At 41.9% G+C, this 19,490-nt stretch overlaps 1 pseudogene across 1 annotated transcript; it reads left to right on the top strand.

Annotated features, from left to right (window-relative positions):
- The first annotated feature begins 3,967 nt into the window (after positions 1–3,967).
- On the top strand, positions 3,968–13,247 carry LOC308264080 (ADP-ribosylation factor 4-like; annotated as a pseudogene). The gene is made up of 2 exons: positions 3,968–4,311; positions 13,063–13,247. The product of its transcript is annotated as an ADP-ribosylation factor 4-like (transcript).
- Positions 13,248–19,490: the final 6,243 nt, after the last annotated feature.

The following is a 19,490-nucleotide window of genomic DNA, read 5'->3' as shown; positions in this document are numbered from 1 at the left end:
TACCTCTGGGCTATACTTCCAGACCGATTTTATACTTTATTTGGATACAGGGTCTCACTAAGTTGCTGAGGCTGGCTTTGAAATTGTGCGATCCTCCTGTCTCAGCCTCCCAAACGTGGGGATTACAAGTGTGCGCCACCACGCCTGGCAGGATTAGAAATATTTTTAAGACTGCTGTATGTATACCAGCAACTTTACACAATCATTGAATACACTCATTAATAGAAGAAAGAGAAAAACTACAGCTAATAGAGCTGTTATTGCTCTTTATTATGTATTGACTATCTATACTATGTTATACACAGATCTTTCTATTTCTTTTCCACCCTCTGTACAACTTCCACAAATAGCATTTAATGGAGTAGCTTATGTATTCTGTTTTCAAGGATTATTAAAGAACACCACTAGGAAAACAATTATTTTTCTTTTCACTCTCCTCCACCAGTGGCTCCCTTCCCTTTCCTTTCTCCCCTTCTTCTTAAATTGTTTACTTTAATTCTTTTGTTTGTTTGTTTTTGGTACTGGGAACTGAATGCAGGGCAGTCTACCTCCAAGTTATACCCTCAGCCATTTTGTGTGTGTGTGTGTGTGTGTGTGTGTGTGTGTGTGTGTGTGTGGGTCTGGGGATGGAACCCAGGGACATTCGACCTCTGAGCTATACTCCTGCCTTATTTTGTATTCTTTATTTTGAAACAGGGTCTCACTCAGTTGCAGAGGGCCTCACTAAGTAGCAGAGTCTGTCTGCAAACCCAATCCCTCTGTCTCAGCCTCCCGAATACTGGGATTATAAACATGAATCACCATGCCTGGCTGTTTCTCAACCTTTTTAAAATTATGTACTCTGCTTCCCTGGGGGAAAATAAATTTAAATGAACTGAAATTTAAATTAATTTAAATATCTCCCTAAAGAGAGGAATTAAATACTAGGAAATAGTTTTTTTGGGGGGAGGGGTGAACTTTGGTAGGCTATTAATTATTATAATATTTACAGTTTTTTAGCCTTCCAAGAAAAAATTTTTGTCCCCATTAGAGTAACATTCTCTCTCCCTCTTTGAGAATGCATGCTACAAAATATATAGTAAGGGGGAAAATGGATATTAGCATTTTATGCCACACTATCCACATTTTTTTACTGGTTTCTGTGTAATTTTTCTTTTTTCCTTTTTTTTTTTTTTTTGGTGTGTTTGTGGTACTGGGGAATGAACCTAGAAGCATTCTACATCCAAACTATATTCCCAGCCCTTAAAATTTTGTTTTTTCGTTTAAAATTTTTTGAAATAGTCTTACTAGGTTGCTGAGAGTCTCACTAAGTTGCTGAGTCTTGTCTTGAATCTGTTGTCTCACCCTCCCAAGTACTGGAATTAAGGCATGTGATGATATCTCTGGCTCTGTTTAGATTATTAACACCTACATAGAATATTGCAGAAAGAGAGAGAGAGAGAGAGAGAGTGTGTGTGTGTGTGTGTGTGTGTGTGTGTGTACTGGGGTTTGAACCCAGGGCCATATACCCCCAGTCCTATTTTATTTTTTATTTGGAAACAGGGTCTCACTAAAGTGCTGAGGGTTTTGCAAAATTTCTAACTGGCTTTCAACCTGTGATCCTCCTGTCTTAGCCTCCCAAGTACTGAGATTATAGGTGTATATCACCATGCCTTGCCTTTAGAATTTTTCTGAAGAATATTTGTAGTAACCTTTTTTTTTCTTTTTTTTGGTGGTACTGGGGGTGGAACCCAGGGCCTTTTTCTACCTCCGGGCTATACTCCCAGCCCTATTTTTTATACTTTATTTAGAAACAGGGTCTCATTATGTTCCCGAGAGCCTCACTCAGTAGCTGAGGCTGGCTTTGAACCTGTGCGATCCTCCTGTCTCAGCCTCCCAAGCGCGGGGATTACAAGCGTGAGCCACCACGCCTGGCTCTGTAGTAACCTTTGGTAAAGCTTATCTATTTTGTTATGCTTACTCCTGGTAATAACTGTGACCATGCAGAGGGCGGAGCCAGGTTCAGGTGTTAGTTTTGCTACTTATTTACTGTGCTCAATATTTAACCTCTGTAAGCCTCAGCCCTTTCACTTAAAAAAACCGAATACTTGCTGGGCATGGTGGCACACGCTTGTAATCCCTGCACTTGGGAGGCGGAGACAGGAGGATTGCGCTGGTTCGAAGCCAGCCTCGCTGGCCTAAGAGACCCTGTTTCCAAACAAAAAATATGAAAATAGGTCTGGGAGTGTAACCCAGAGGTAGAAGTGTTTCCAGGAACCCCAGTAACACACACACACACACACACACACACACACACACTAAAAAAAATGAATATCAACTTCACAGTTGTTTGTAAGGATTAATAGCAACAATACATTTAAGATGGTGGCAGCCGTGGCTGCAGCAGCGACAGTTGGCAGAGGACGAATAGGACATGTATTCCTCTGAGAAACCCTGGACAACAGATTTTGGTTTAATATTTGTTTGGGATAACATACAGAGACATTTTCAGTCATGACTTCCTACCTAAAATATAAGAGAGAAAAGCAGACCAAGATGGTGGTACGACAGTGGCAGCAGCCAGTATTTGGGAGAGTCAGACAGATCCAATCCAATCCACCTTGAACTGTTGAAGAAATCTCCCTGAAAGCAGACTGCTTCTATCCCACATGCTCAGGAATTCTGGACAACATACTATGTAAAAAAAAAATGTTCAAGGTGTGACAGAGGGAGCCCCGCATGGCAGGGCTGGGCTGCCCCACTGCCTGTCCCAGGATGCCTCAGCGCTCATGGCTGCCGCGCTTCTTTATGCAGTGCTGGGGACTGTGGTGTGCCTGGAGCAGCAGATCCCGCTCTCCATGGTGAAGCTGTGGACCTCCACCTACAGAGGGGAGACAAAATTCATTGCTGCTAGGTATTCGGGCTCCCAGCTTTTGCAAAAGACATGTACTGTTTTCTCCTACTTAAAAAAAAAAAAAAAAAAATATATATATATATATATATATATATATATAGATATAGATATAGATATATATGAGAGAAAAAATGGGAACCTCTGTAGATGCCCTGTCCACGGTGAGGAAGACTGTAGCATGCCGCACAACGAGGCCAGGTTCAGAAACTGAGAGGATGGGAATGGAGCCAGCTGAGCAGAAAGGCTGGGACTGGGGCCTACGAGGCTGGTGCCAGGTCCTGCCATGCGGTGAGGCCGGTGCTGGGGTTTGCTGAACAGCAAAAGGCCAGCAGGTCCCTGCAGTCATGAGGTCAGGAAGCACTTGAAGCTGCCACTGCCTCACCTCGTCTCCCAGTGGATTCCCAGATCTAATTGACCTCTATTAAAAAAAACTGTATTGCCGGGCGTGGTGGTGCACGCTTGTAATCCCCGCGCTTGGGAGGCAGAGACAGGAGGATCGCGCAGGTTCGAAGCCAGCTGGCTTAGGAGACCCTGTTTCCAAATAAAAATGTAAAAATAGGTCTGGGAGTGTAGCCCGGAGGTAGAAGGGCTTCCAGGAACCCCAGTACCACCAAAAAAAAAAAAAAAAAAAAAAAAAAACAACTGGAGCGACCGGGCGTGGTGGTGCACGCTTGTAATCCCTGCGCTTGGGAGGCAGAGACAGAATCACGCAGGTTCGAAGCCAGCTGCGTGTGCTGGTTTAGGAGACCCTGTTTCCAAATAAAAATGTGAAAATAGCTCTGGGAGTGTAGCCCAGAGGTAGAAGGGCTTCCAGGAACCCCAGTACCACCAAAAAAACCACAAACAAACAAAAAACAAACAAACAAACAAAAAAACTGGAGCGTCGCCGAGCAAGTCCTCTTCCCACTAGGTTCAGCCCTGGAGCTTCACCCGACATGACCAGTGAGCCCTCCCTGCCGCCATTTCTGCCTCAGTGTTTTCTCTTCCCTTCTGCTCAGTTTTTCCGGGGCATGAAAGAAGGCCCAGGAACGCCCCTCACTGTTTTTTCTGCCCATCACAGGCGACACTACCACCATGGGCCTCATCATCTCCTCTCTCTTCTCCTATCTCTTCAGCAAGAAGCAGATGCATATCTTGATGGTTGGACTGGATGCTGCTGGCAAGATGACCATTCTGTATAAACTGAAGCTGGGGGAGATAGTACCATTCCTACCATTGGTTTTAATGTGGAAACAGTAGAATATAAGAGCATTTGTTTCACATGTTGATGGTCAAGATAAAATTAGGCCTCTTTGGAGGCATTACTTTGAGAATACCCAGGGCCTTATTTTTGTGGTAGACAGCAATGATTGTGAGATATTTCAGGAAGGAACAACGTACTGCAGAAAATGCTGGAGGAAGATGAGCTGCAAGATGTGGTACTGCTACTTTTTTAATGCCATCTTATTTATTTCATTGTTTTTATTTTTATTTTTTATATATTTTTATTGGTGCATTGTATTTATACATCATAAAGGGGTAAAAAACTTGTGTAGACATAAATTCACACATCACCCAGCCAGCCCCCACCCAGACCCAACCTCTCTCCCTCCCTATCACTCCTTTCCATGCTTGGTTTAGTGGTTGACTTCGATAAGAATAAGTACATCATGCGCTTTACAGAGTTTCCTTCTCCCCCTTCTCCCATCCCCACAGTTAGGTTGCCTTGTTTGCTCCTCTATAGAATCTCCTTTTTCACCTGGAGATCCTCCTATGACCCCTTTCACCCTAGCTTTCACATATTAGGGAAAGCATCCAATTCCTTACTTTTTGTGACTGACTAATCTCGCTTAGCTTAATGTCAAGATCCATCCATTTCCCTGAAAACACCGCAATTTTTTTTTTTTTTTTTATGGCTGAGTAAAATTCCACTGTGTACATATCCTACAGTTTTGTGATCCATTCATCTGTTGATGAACATCTTGGCTGGTTCCATAGTTTGGCTATGGTGAATTGTGCAGCTATGAACATAGATACACATGCATTAGTTTGGTAGTTTGGTTTCCTTTTTTTTTGGGGGGGGGTAGATACCCAGAAGTGGTATTGCCGGACTGAATGGTAGATTTGTTCCCATTCTTCTGAGGATTCTACATACTGTTTTCCAAAGTGGTTGCACTAATTTGCAATCCCACCAACAATGTTTTAGAGTTCCCCCTTCTTCACATCCTTGCCAGCATTTGTTGTTGTTTGTGTTTTGAATGATTGTCATTCTAGTTGGAGTTAGGAGAAATCTCAGGGTAATTTTGATTTGCATCTCTCTGATTGCCAGTGATGTTGAGCATTTTTTCATGCATTTATTGGCCATTTGAATTTCTTCTTTCGTGAAGTGTCTATTTAGTTTGCTTGGCTGTGTGTGTGTGTGTGTGTGTGTGTGTGTGTGTGTGTGTGTGGTTCTGGGGTTCCTGGAAACCCTTCTACCTCCAGGCTACACTCCCAGACCTATTTTATACTTTCTTTTTGGAAATAGGGTCTCTTAAGTCAGCGTGGCTGGCTTCGAGCCTGTGCTATCCTCCTGTCTCAGCCTCCCAAGCGCGGGGATTACAAGCATGTGCCACCACGCGCAGCATCCATTTTTTATTTATTTATTTTTGGTGGTACTGGGGTTCCTGGAAGCCCTTCTACTTCCAGGATACACTCCCACGGGCTACACTCCCAGACCTATTTTTTTTTTTTACTTTTTATGTGGAAACAGGGTCTGTTAAGCCAGCAAGGCTGGCTCCGAATCAGCGCGATCCTCCTGTCTCCACCTTCCAAACACGGGGATTACAAGCGTGCGCCACCACGCCTGGCAGCATCCATTTTTTGATTGGATGAATTTTTTTTTTTTAGTATTTAGTTTCTTGAGTTCTCTGTATATTCTAGATATTAGTCGTCTATTGGATGTGTAGGTGGCAAAAATCTCCCATTCTGTTGGCTCTCAGTTGAGGTTCATGATAGTTTCCTTTGCTGAACAGAAGCTTTTCAGTTTTATGCAATCCCACGTATTGATTCACCTTTTAGTTTGTTGTGCCTTTGGGGTCTTGTTGAGAAAGTGTTTATCTGTGCCTATGTGTTGCAGTGTTGGACCTATGCCCTCTTCAAGGAGCTTCAAGGTCTCTGGTTTAATTTCCAAGTCTTTGATCCATCTTGAATTGACTCTTGTGCAGGGTGAGAAAGTGGGATTAGCCGGGTGTGGTGGCTCACACTTGTAATCCCCGCGCTTGGGAGGCAGAGACAGGAGGATTGCGCAGGTTAGAAGCCAGCCGCACGCACTGACTTAGGAGACCCTGTTTCCAAATAAAAATGTAAAAATAGGTCTGGGAGTGTAGCCCGGAGGTAGAGGGCTTCCAGGAACCCCAGTACCACCAAAAAAAAAAAAAGTGGGATTAATTTCCAATTTTCTGCATGGTTAACCAGTTTTGCCAACACCATTAGTTGAACAGGCTATCTTTTTTCCAGTGTATGCTTTTGGCCCCTTTATCAAAAATCAATTGGCTGAAAGTGTGTGGACTTGTTTCTGGGTCTTCTATTCTGCTCCATTGGTCTATATATCTGTTTTTGTGCCAGTACCATGCTGTTTTTATTACAATGGCTTTGTAGTATAGTTTAAAGTCGGGTATTGTGATTCCTCCTGCATGGTTTTTGTTGCTGAGAACTACTTTAGCTGTTCTTGGCTTTTTGTTATTCCAAATAAATTTAAGTACTGATTTTTCTATGTCTGTGAGGAATTATCTTGGTAGTTTAATGGGCATTGCATTGAATATGTAGATCACTTTTGGAAGCATGGTTATTTTAATGGTATTTATTCTGCCATGAACATGAAAGATCTTTCCATCTTCTAAGATCTTCTTCAATTTCTTTTTTCAATGTTTTATAATTTTCTTTGTAGAGATCTTTTACCTCATTGGTTAAGTTTATTCCTAAGTATTTTATTTTTTTGTGGATGATCCTGAGTGGAAGTGTTTTCTGAATTTCTTTTTCAGTGGATTTATGGTTGGTGTACAGAAAAGCTTCTGATTTTTAAAGATTGATTTAGTATCCAGACACTTTGCTGGATTTGTTGATCAGTTCTATAAGCCTTTTGGTTGAGTTTATTGGGTTTTCTAAATATAGTATCATGTCATCTGCAAATAGTGAAAGTTTGAGTTCTTCTTTGCCTATTTGTGCTCCTTTGATTTTCTTTCTTGCCTTATTGCTCTGGCTAGAGTCTCAAGTACTATAGTGAAGAGAAGTGGTGATAATGGATATCCTTGTTTTATTCCTGTTTTTAGGGGGAATTCTTGTAGTTTTCCCCCATTTAAAATAATGTTGGCTATGGGTTTATTGTAGATTGCCTTTATGATGTTGAGATATGTTCCTTATATTCCAATTCTCTGTAGTGCTTTTATCATAAATGGATGTTTGATTTTATCAAATGCTTTCTCAGCATCTATTGAAATGATCATGTGATTTTTGTCTTTGGTTCTGTTTATATCATGAATTACATGGAATGATCTTCATATGTTGAACCAGCCCTGCATCCCTGGGATGAACCCTACCTGGTCATGATGTATGATTTTCTTTATGTGTTTTTGAATGCATGTTGCTAGTATTTTGTTTAGCAATTTTTATCCAAATTCATCAAAGATATAGGCCTATAGTTCTCCTTCCTTGAACTATCTTTATTTGGTTTTGGTATTAATGTGATGTTGGCTTCATAAAATGTATTTGGGAAAGTTCCATTTTTTTTTTCTATTTCACAAAATAGATTGAGGAGTATTGGTGCTAGCCCTTCTATAAAGGTTTTATAGAATTCACTTGGGAAATCATCTGGTCCTGGGCTTTTCTTTGATGGTAGGCTCTTTATTGCTGTTTCAATGTCTTTTATTGTTATTGGTTGGTTTAAGTGTTCTATATCTTCTTGACTCAGTTTAGGCAGGTTGTATTTATCTAGAAAGTTGTCAATTTCCTCCAGATTTTCTTTTTTGTTGGAGTAAAGTTTTTCAAAGTAGTTTCTGATAATCCTCTGGATTTCCACACTGTCAGTAATAATCTCTCCTTTTTCATCTCTTATCTTCATAATTTGGGTTGATTCTCTCTTTTTTTAGTTAGATTGGCTAGTGGTTTGTCGATCTTGTTAATTTTTTTTTGAGAAACCACCCTTTGGTTTTGTTGATTTTCTGTATTTTTTATTCTCTAATTCATTAATTTCTGCTCTGACTTTAATAATTTGCTGTCTTCTACTGGCTTTGCAATTAGATTGTTTTTGTTTTTCAAGGGCTTTTAGGTGTCTCATTAGGTTGTTTATTTAATGATTTTCTGTTTTTCTTATGTGAGCACTCAGTGCTATAAATTTTCCTTTTAATACTGCCTTCAGAGGCCCCAGTAGTGGCCTTGCCTCACAGAAGGCTCCGATGTCAGCCATTGGCTCCGGCACCAGCCAGTGAGGTCTGGATCAGTCCACCGGGTAGCCAGGCCACTACTGGGGCCATCAAGAGTGGGATCGGTACTTGCAATGCGGCATGCACAGAGAAATATAGCAGAAAATAAAAACTAGATGCTTCCCCTAATCAGCAAATACTAGGAGGAAAGGGGCAACAGGAAGAGGTCGAGCTATCAAAAGGGCCCTATAGTGAAGCAATTAAGGTGACCAATCAGAGGGTATGGAATAGGGGAGGATGGAGCCTCTTTAAAACGCAGGAGGTACATAAACAAATGTATTGAAGTTAATCACCAAACAAGCATGGGATCGAGGGAGGGGGAGGGAATGGGATGGGGACTGGATGGGGGCTAATTGGATGATGTGTGCTTGTATATCCTCTCAAGGCTTGTATTTCAATGTGATATATGATTACAATGCACCAATAAAAATAAATTTAAAAATACTGACTTCAAAGTGTCCCAGAGGTTTTGATATGTTGTATCTTTATTTTTGTTTGTTTCTAAAAATTTCTTGATTTCACCTCATGTCTTGTATGGCTCATTCTTCATGCAGAAGTGTGGTGTTCAGCCTGCACATGTTCATGTGGTTTCTTTGAATCTTTTTATAGTTGATTTCTAACTTCATTCCATTATGGTCTGAAAAGACACAGGGAACTATGTCACATTTTTTGAATTTGCTAGTGCTCATTTTGTGTCCCAGGATGTGATCTATTTTGGAGAAGGTTCCGTGAACAGCTGAGAAAAATGTGTACTCTGCTGTAGTTGGGTGAAATATTCTATATGTGTCCAACAGGTTCATTTGATTAATGTTGTTCTTTAGTTCTGAGGCATCTTTACTCCCCTTTTGTCTAGAAGATTGGTCTAATGGTGTGAGAGGGGTGTTTAAGTGTCACAGTATTATTGTCTTGGGATTTATGTGTGGTTTAATGTCACAGAGAGCTTTTTTTATGAAAGTAGCTGCACCTATGTTTGGGGCATAAATGTTGATTATTGTTATTTCCTCTTGTTGGATTGTTCCTTTTACCAGTAAATAATGATCTTCTTTGTCTCTTCTAATAAGCTTGGGCTTGAAGTCTAACTTGTCTGATATCATAGTTGCTACTACTGCTTGCCTTCGAGTTCCGTTGGCATGGATTACCTTGCTCCAGCCCTTTACCTTAAGTTTGTTTCTATCTTTACTTGTAAGGTGTGTTTCTTGCAAGTAGAAGATAGATGGGTTCTGTTTTTCAATCCATTTTGCCAATTTATGTGTTTTTATTGGGGAGTTGAGGCCATTTACATTCAGTGTGATTATTGAGAAATGATCTTTTTTTTTTTTTTTTTTTTGGTGGTACTGGGGTTCCTGGAAACCTTCTACCTCCAGGCTACACTCCCATGTTGGGGTCTGCACAACCACCTGAAAAAAACATGAGAACTTCCGATGAATCAACAAAATGTAGTGCTGAGCCGATATGGAGGGCATAACTACTCCCCTTACCCCCACTAGCCCAATTTGGTAATGTTGAGCCTTATTGGCTCATATAATGCTTCTGTGCTCGTGAACCCCTCGTGCATTGTATAATGACTGGCTACAAGTTATGTGCTTTGCGCATGCAAGAGTGACCTTTAGCATGATAGGTTAAAATAGTTTCCTGTTGGAAATCCCCCTTGTGGTTATTTGCTTTAAATTTGGTTTCCTGAGAAAAATAAAAGAGATCCTGCTTGACTCGACTCCCAGCTCCATGTGCTTCTGTTTGGGCCATCGGCACTCATCATCCGGCTAAGCCCCACCACTGACAGGCTGGCCCTGTCACTCTCAGACCTACTTTATATTTTTATTTGGAAACAGGGTCTCTTAAGCCAGTGAGGATGGCTTCAAACCGGCGCAATCCTCCTGTTTACACCTCCCAAGTGCAGGGATTACAAGCGTGCGCCACCACACCCGGCTTGAGAGAAGATTTTTTAATTCCTAACATGTTAAAGCTTTATTTCAGTTTGAAATACTATTTGTTCTTTTTTGCTTAGTTGTCTGCTGGATGGAAGTTCTGGTTTCTCTGGTTCTGGCATGTATTACTTATTTCTTCTTTGTAGTTAATCTCTTTGAGTATTTTCTCTTGTGCTGGTTTAGCTTCTTATTTACCCATGTAATATGAAAGTTAATTTTGCTGGGGAGGAAAGTTTTGGCCAGAAGTTGTTTTCTTTCAGATTTCGAATGTTTTAGTCCAGGCCCTTCTGGCTTTCATGACTTAGTTTTGGAAGTGTGGAGTGATTCTAATTGGTTTTTCTCTGAATGTCACTTGGCCTTTTGTTTTTGTTGCCTTTAAGATTCTCTCCTTGGCTTCCTCATTGGTCATTTTGACTATTATGTGACATGGGGAACCTTTTCTCGGATCTTGTCTAAAGGGAGTTCTATAAGTTTCCTATACCCATATATTGACCTCTTGTTCTATGTTTGGAAAATTTGCTGCTATTAATTCCTTGAAGAGATTGTTGATCCCTTTGGTTTCACCTTCTTTTCCCTCCTCTATGCTGATAATTCTTAGGTTATCTCTCTTAAGATAGGCCCATATTTCTTCAATGTCCAATTCCTGTTGACAAATTGTTTTTTCTATGTTATAAACTATGCATTCATTTTTGGAGTGATCATCTTGTAGGAGCGAGATTCTATTCTCCATGTGGTCTAATCAATTGTTTATAGTTTGAATTGATGCCTTTACTTCAATGATTGCATCCTTTATTTCTTTCAAACTCTCTCTAAATTCTTTTCTAAGATCCTGAATTATTTCTACAGTTACATTCCTGATTTGATCTTCTGGAAATCTCTGCATTTCTGTGTTATCAGATTATGTTATTGTAGGGCCATGAGAGCTCATTGCTCTGTTGTTGTTCCTATATCCCATGATTTCAGAAATTTGTACCTGTTGCTTTTGGTAGATTTCTCTCAGTCTCTAGGTGTCAGCTGGTATATTCAATGGCAAGTTGTGTTCAACAGTGAAGGTTGAGTAAGGAGGGAAGTGAAGGAGTAAATGGAAGAATAGGGTAAGGTCTCAAATAGGGTCGAATAGTATGAGTATATGAGTTTGTTAAGGTAGTATATACTAGAGATTAGAGATAGAACCAATGCAGTAGAATTCTAGTAACCAATGTATAGTTTGGTTATAATGATATGGATTCAATACAGGACTAGGGAGCACTAAAAAGAAGAGACAGATAGAAGATGGATAGAGAGGACAGAGTAGATTTGTAAAAGGGAAAAAGCTTGGGAGAGGATTTGGTATGAGGGTTTAAAAACAACAAAAACAAACAAAGCAAAACAAGTATCATAAAAACAAAACAAAACCAAAAAACCCATAAACCCCCTTCAAAAAAAAGAAAAAAAAAAGCAATCAGGTACACACACACACACACACACACACACAAGAACGAAAAAACCCAAACAATCCTTACAATGAATTGATGCAACTCTATAAATAAATTCAGCAGTCTCTCTCTGTGTAGATACGGATTGCTATGGGCACCTTTCCCTCTGTGAGTCTGATTCTCTGAGTCTTCTCAGTCTATGCAGATGGTCGTTATCAATGGGGTTGGATTTAAATAATAAGTGAAGGTCACTCTCCACACTTTCCACAGATTTGGAGTCTAGGTCTCTCCCTGCCTCTGTTGGTAGCATATGCCTCTGAGACCAAACTCAATGTAGGAGTCTCAGCTCTACACAGCTAGGGCTGGGGCTAGTCTGACTTCTCCCTGTTCCCCACAATTAGGATATCTGTGGTATTCTTGGCAATCCTACTCATTGGGTTTAGAGTTAAACATAAGATTCCCCCAACACTTTTCACTGATCTGAGCCTGAGTCTGTCTAAGCTTCTGATATGATCAACAGCAGATCCCACTCCCACGTTCTCTGGGTTTTTCTCAAATTCACCATGGCTTCACTTACTGTGTGCTGGATCTCTGGGGCAGGGAGTGTGGTAATCTCTGCCGCCACTGCTCCTCTGAGTTGTATCGCAAAGTCTCTGGCCCAAGGAGTTTGTTGCAGCTATGCCAGACTCTGAGGGTAGCGGGCTGGGGGCTTTCCTTCAGGGAACTGCGACTAGGGTGTAGTCTACACTGCGTTGAACTGCTAGATCTCTGACCCAGAGCTTATCAAAGCTGGTTGAGTCCCTGAGGGTGCAAGGCTGGGATTTCTCCTGTAGGGGCCACAATTTCACTTACGATTGTAGTGGTGCTGGGCTGGAGCTTTAGCTGGAGCTTTCATGGATGTGGTGAATGCACCGCTGCTGCTGGCAATGTGGTGTCACTGTCAAGCCCTCGGCTGTGAGGCTGGCGTACTGCCCTCTGGTTTTGAGCTCTGCTCTGAATTCCTGGAGACCGTGATAGGCTTGACTGCTAAAAATTTTAGCTCATCTTTGCTGTGAAAGAACTGATGAATTACATCCGACTGGACTGCAACTGGTCACTTCAGCTCCTTTGCTTTTTCTCTCTGGAGTCTGGTTCTGTGAGGCAAGATAGCGTTGCTTTTTCTCTCTGGAGTCTGGTTCTGTGAGGCAAGATAGCGTTGCCACAGCAGGGTAGTTTCTTTTCTGCTTCTCTGGTTGTTCTAGTCTTCTTTTTTTCTGTCTCTTGTATTTTTAGCTTTTATTTCTCTATTAATAGCATTTTCTGACTCTGTAAGGTGTTATTTTTGGTGCTAAGGAGACCAAGTGTCAGTCGTACTCGTAAAAACTGCTTTCCTCGGTCGCCATCTCCCTCCACCCCCACTACTTTTTGCCAACAAACAGGATTTGCAAACGCCATGGCCATTACTGAAATGACAGCTAAATTTGGTCTTTAGTCTCTTCGTAACAGTATGTGGTATGTCCAAGCCATTTGTGCTACACAAGGAACTGTTCTGTATGAAGGACTTGACTGGCTATCAAATGAGCTTTCAAAACATTAAATGAAACTGGATATATAACCAAGGACACGTTTGATAGAATTGGCCTATGCTTGTTACAACAAAGTTAGTTTGCATGTTGGTAATGAAACAGTATCTGGGACTGGTTTTGGGCAAAATATTACACTGTTTAAACTTATTTTGTTGCCAATTATTATTTACCAAGTATAATGTTGCTATTTTGCAATATACTTGGTTTTAAAGAAATTCTTAGGCCAGGCGTGGTGGTGCATGTGGTGGTGCATGCTTGTAATCCCCGTGCTTGGGAGGCAGAGACAGGAGGATCGTGCAGGTTCAAAGCCAGCCACGCACGCTGGCTTAGGAGACCCTGTTTCCAAATAAAAATGTAAAAATAGGTCTGGGAGTGTAGCCCAGAGGTAGAAGGGCTTCCAGGAACCCCAGTACCACCAAAAAAAAAAAAAATTCTTAGGAAAAAGTATCCGCTTTTAATTTTACTTCCTTTAAGCCTAAACGATTAGACAAAGTTAATGTGCCACCTCCAAATAAATCTGTTTTGAATGTTTTTTGAGCCCACAACAAATAATGTTTTAAAGTTATCCCCTTGCTACTTTACTTACACCTTTATCATTCCTGGACAGTCTGCTGATTTAAAAATGTAGCATTCCATTTGTATTTATTTCTATCCTTTGCCAAAAAGATTTTTTGATACTGTTTATACCAGCCAGGGAAATACTCCAGAACACTATTCAGCTTTCTTGCACTGAGGAACTTATTTTTCCCTCCATTATTGACTTCTGGCTTTCATCAGCCAGACTTACCTCGGTGTGGCTTGGATTTGATAGCTAATTCTATACTGACATCAAAGATTTGTATTGAGATGGATTTTAATACTCAGCATTGTTTTCCTTTGTATTTTTATCTTTTTATGTTGCATGTTGCTTTTTGTATCAGTCTTTTTGCCCAGTATATGGTAGTTCTGTTGATGTTTTATTGTTTATTGGTGAACATATCTTCTTTGAGAGTTTTTAATTTATTTTTATTTTATTTTTTATTGGTGCAATGTATTCATACATCATAATGGTATAAAGAAAATACTTTTGTAGACCTACATGCACACATCGCCCAGATAGCCCCTACCTGATCCCCACCCATTCCCTCCCCATCCCTCCTTCCCATGCTTGGCTTAGTGGTTGACATCTAGTTTTATAGCAATTTATCCAATATTAACGATGATAATCTCACAAAACATTTCATTTGTCTGAAACCAAGCTTTTGATGACTAAAAGATAACAGTTCAATATTTCTTTTTGCTTGCTTTCTTACCAGAGAATATTTTTTTTCTTTTCTTTTTTTTAGGTGAAGCTATCATGCACTTATTTATTTATTTTTCAGAAAAAATCTATCCTGATATGGAATATGGACTCTAGATACCCAAAACAATCTCGAGAAGAACAAAGCTAGAAGATGTATATTTTCTGTTTCAAACCATATAAAGCTACAATAATTGAAACAGTGTAGTACTGTTCTAAAGGCAGATATATAAACCATTGGAGTTAAATAAAAGCCTAGAGATAAATTCTTCCATATATTGTCAAGTTATTTTTGACAAGGTTTCCACGAACATTTGGTGGTGGAAATAATAATCTTTTAACTAAATATTGTTGAAAAATAATAATTACACGAAAAAGAATAAAATTGGACCCTTACCTAACACATATACAAATATTAACTCAAAATAGATAAAAGACCTAAATATAAATCTTAAGACTATAAACTTTTAGAAGAAAATCTAGGTCATAAAATCTCACAACATTGAAATTGGCAGTGATTTCTTGGATATGATTTCAATGGCACAGGCAACAGAAGGGTAAATAAACTCCCTAAAAAATAAAAAATATTGTATATCCAAAGACAATGTAAACAGAGTTAAAAGTTACTGATAGAATGGGATAAAATATTTCCAAATGCTATATCTGAAGGTATATTAATATTCCAACTAGAAATCCTAAAAATTAGCAACAATAAAAGCAAACAATACAATTTAGAGATAGGTAAAAGACTAACATAAATAATGAATCTCCACAGATAACCAATCTTAGTTGTCTGTTGGATGGAAAATCTTGTTTCTCTGGTTCTGGTGTGTGTTACCTATTTCTTCTTTGTAGTTAACCTCTTTGAGTATTTTCTCTAGCGCTGGTTTTGAAGACATAAATTCCTTCAGTTTCTGTTTGTCGTGGAAGCTTCTTATTTCCCCATCTAATTTGATAGAAAGTTTTGCTGGGTAGGAAATTTTTGGCTGGAAGTTGTTTTCTTTCAGAGTTTGGAATATGTTACTCCAAGCCCTTCTGGCTCTCATGACTTGGTTTGGGAAGTCTGGAGTGATTCTAATTGGTTTGCCTCTGAATGTCACTTGGCCCTTTGTTTTTGTTGCCTTTAAGATTCTCTGCTTGGCTTCCACAGTGGTCATTTTGACAATTATGTGGCGTGGGGATCCCCTTCTCTGATCCTCTCTAATGGGAGTTCTATAAGTTTCCTGGACCTGTGTATCAACCTCTTGCTCTATGTTTGGAAATTTTTCTGCTATTATTTCCTTGAAGAGATTGTTGATCCCTTTGGTTTCACCTTCTTTTCTCTCCTCTATTCCAATTATTCTTAGGTTAGCTCTCTTAAAATGGGCCCATATTTCTTCAATGTCAGATTCCTGCTGTTGGAATTTTTTTTCTAAATTAGAAACTATGTGTTCATTTTTGGAATGATCATCTTCTAGGAGCGAGATTCTATTCTCCATGTGGTCTAATCGGTTGTTTGTACTTTGAATTGAGGTCTTTACTTCATTAATTGCATCCTTTATCTCTTTTTGGCTCTCTCTAAATTCTTTTCGAAACACCTCTATTATTTCTACAGTTATTTTCCTGATTTGATCTTCTAGAAATCTCTGAATTTCTGTTTTATCAGGTTCTGATGTTGTGGGGTTGTGGGCATTCATTGCTCCAGTATTATTCCTCTTTCCCATGATTTTGGAAGTTTGTGCCTTCTCTAGGTTCTTCCTTGGGTCACTACGGCTTCACTTAAGGTGCTGTGGATCTCGAGTCTATGGTATCTCAGTTCCCACTACTCCTTTACTGGGTTGTATCGCAGAGTCTCAGACCCTGGGAGTCAATCGAGGCTGCTTTAGACCATGGGGGGTGCCAGGTTGGGCGTTCTCCTATGGTGTAATATCTCTGCTACCACCACTCCTCTACTGGGTCAAGTCCCTGGGAGTACAGTACTGGGATTTCTCCTCTAGGGGCCGCAATTTGACTCACTGTTGAGTGCGCAGATGAAGCTGTCGTGGACTCGGTGAATTCGCTGCTGCTGCCGCCAGTAGCAATATGGTGCCGCTGCCGCACCCTCGGCCATGAGGCTGGCGTATTTCTTTTCTGTTTTTGAACTCCACTCTGAGTCCCTGCAGGGTGCGCTGAGCCCAGCCCCTGGGAGCTTTAGATGCTCCCTGCGCCGAGAAATCTGCCAAATCCCGCCCAGCTGTTCCGCAGCGGCTCACCTCGGCTCGCTTCCACCGCTCCTCTCTGGAGCTTGGTGGGTTGTTGAGTGCGTTGGCCTGGTGCCGTCCGGTGAACTCGCCGCTGCCGCCAGCAGTAAGGTGCTGCTGCTGCGTTCTCCGGCGCGAGGCCGGCGTTATCTCCTCTCTGATTTCTGAGCTCCGTTATGAGTTCCCTTCCTCTCTGGAGCCTGGTGTTGCAAGGCAAAATGGCGCCTGCCGCTTCACACCGCAGCTCCGGCTGCAGCACTGCGGTCTGGTTTCTGGTGTCTCGTTTTTCCAGCCCTCTTTTTCTCTGTCCCTTAAAATTACATTTTTTGTTTCTCTGCTGATGGTGTTTTCTGGCTATGAAAGGCGCTGATTTTGTGGTACTAGAGACTGGTTGTTAGCGGAGCTCGTAAGCCCCGTTTTGCTCCGTCGCCATCTTCCCGGAAGTCCTCTCATTGAGAGTTTTTTTTAAAACTCATTAAATGTAGTAAGTTTTCTCCATAACCCATTTGGAATTATTCCTAATAAAATATCAAAAAAAAATGGGTGTGAGTGAACCATCTCATCAGAGTCACTCACCTTCTGGCAGTCAGGATTTCAGCAAATGGGAACCAGTTTGAAAAATAAAAGAAGGACTTCCAAGGAAGAGATAAATTGTAATTAATCGGATGTATCTATGTTCATAGCTGCACAATTCATCATTCCCAAACTATGGAACCAGTGAAGATGTCCATCAACAGATAGGTGGATTACCAAACTATGGGATATGCACACAATGGAATTTTACCCAGCCATAAAGGAGAACAAAATTATGGCATCTACAGGGAAATGTCCCCCAAAATAAAAAATCAGATGCTTTCCCCAATATACGAAAACTAGGGAGATATGGGTTATAGGAGAAACTCTAGATGAAGAAAGGACCCTATAGATGAGCAATTAAAGTGACTTACCTGCGGGGATTGGAGGGGGGAAGATGGAAACTCTTTAAAGCACATGATGTACTTAAACATATCAAAGTCAATCATTAAATCAAGCATGGGAAGGAGGGAGGGGGAGGGAATGGGATGGGGATTGGATAAGGGCTAATTGGGTGATGTGTGCATGTATGTCTACACAAGTTTTTATTCCATTAAGATGTATGACTACAATGCACCAATAAAAATATATTTAAAAAGAAAGGAAATAAAACATAATCATTTCAAAACAAACAATACATTGCCACTGGCAAAGCACCAATGAGCTAGTGGCTGTTTTTTCAAGCAAAGAAAGAGTGATGGAAACTTGTTAGGATGAAGACTGAGGCCCAGCATGATCTGCTCAGTTCACCCTTCCAGGCTCTTCCTGCACAATCTCTGTTCCTCCCACCATCTTTTCTTAGTTCCTCAGTCCACTGCTTTTGCCCATGCCCTTCTCCTTCCTAGTTCTCCCCTCCTGCACAATCATCTTGCCCATCTCAGTTATCCAGGCAGGCATGGTTTCCTGGGAAAAACATCCTTGGGCCCCTGAGGTCCCTGGCCTCTCCAGGGCGAGCAGATGTCCATGGCTAGTCTACCTTCATCTGCAATGCTTGGGTTAACCTCTCCCTCCACCACTGGAGAAGGAAGGCGCGTCTGGATGAGAGTTCACGGATGCTCTGGAAGGTTCTGGAAGCCTGCCACTCACTGCGCTCAGTAAATGCGTGCTCCCGAGGGGGCGAAAGGGCAGGCGCCGGGCTGCAGGACTGGTCCCCAGGGCCCGCTGACCCCGTGACCTAGAGCGGGCGTACTGCGCATGCCCAGCAGGCGCCCTTCCAGAACCTTCCGGGCGGAGGTTACAGCCGGAGCTGCCAACGCTCGCTCAGTGTCGGTGGAGCCTCCGGGCAGCCTTCTGCCTGCCGCGACCGTCCCTCCCGAGGGGAAGAGAAGCTCCAGAAGGAGAGCGAGGTTTGTGTCCTCGTCCTCGCTTTTCCCCGGAGGCCTCACTTCCCGGGCGGGATGGAGGCCGGAGGCCGCGGAGGCCGTTTCGCGCGGCACAGACGCGAGGCCGGCGGGTGATGGCGGGCAGGGCCGCGCGGGGGAGCCGGGAGGCCGTCGATGGCGCTCTCGAGGCCGCCCGCCACCCTGCCAGGGCCCGGCCCTGCTCCTCCGGGTCAAGGCCTCGCCCGGCTGGGTGGGGAAATGGAGGCCCGGGCCTCTGCCCGCCCTGGGCGTGTCGGGCGCTTATTTCCCTCCCAGGCCTTGTTTCGTGTGTGTGTGTGTGTGTGTGTGTGGGGGGGGGGGGTGTTGTCCTAAAAACCTGTCTGGGCAGAAGGCAGGAGAAAATTTCACATTTATGGTTAGACAGGGTTTTTAGGAGAAACAGAAAGCTGGGAAGAGGATACTACACGCTTTTCCCACAGACTTGGGAAAGGAGCCAGGGATTATCAGGACAGTTGAAGTCAACAGATTGTTCTTAATTTCCCCTGGGACGAGAGTTTTAACCTCTTGTGCCTTGAAAAAATTCCAGTTCTGTGTCACCGAGGAGCCGAGTGGTGGTGATGTAACCCCCAAGAGCCTTGCAGAGCAGACCGTTGGTTTTCACATTATGCTGTGCGGTCTTCCCCTTAGAACGTTTAGGTTACGAAATCAGGGTGATCTGTTTCATTTTGTGCACAGTGTGACTTTGTGACAGTGGAGATGAGCGACTTCCTTTTGGTGTATGGTAGGGGAAGTTTCTCTCATATTAACCCCCCCCCCCCAGTCCTATTTCAAGTTCTCATAGTGTGGAGTTCCCCCTTCTTT

Source organism: Muscardinus avellanarius (assembly GCF_963383645.1).
Source record: "Muscardinus avellanarius genome assembly, chromosome: 6".
Taxonomy (NCBI): Eukaryota; Metazoa; Chordata; class Mammalia; order Rodentia; family Gliridae; genus Muscardinus; species Muscardinus avellanarius.
Note: the sequence above shows the minus strand (reverse complement) of the source record. Positions and strands in the feature narration are given on the sequence as shown.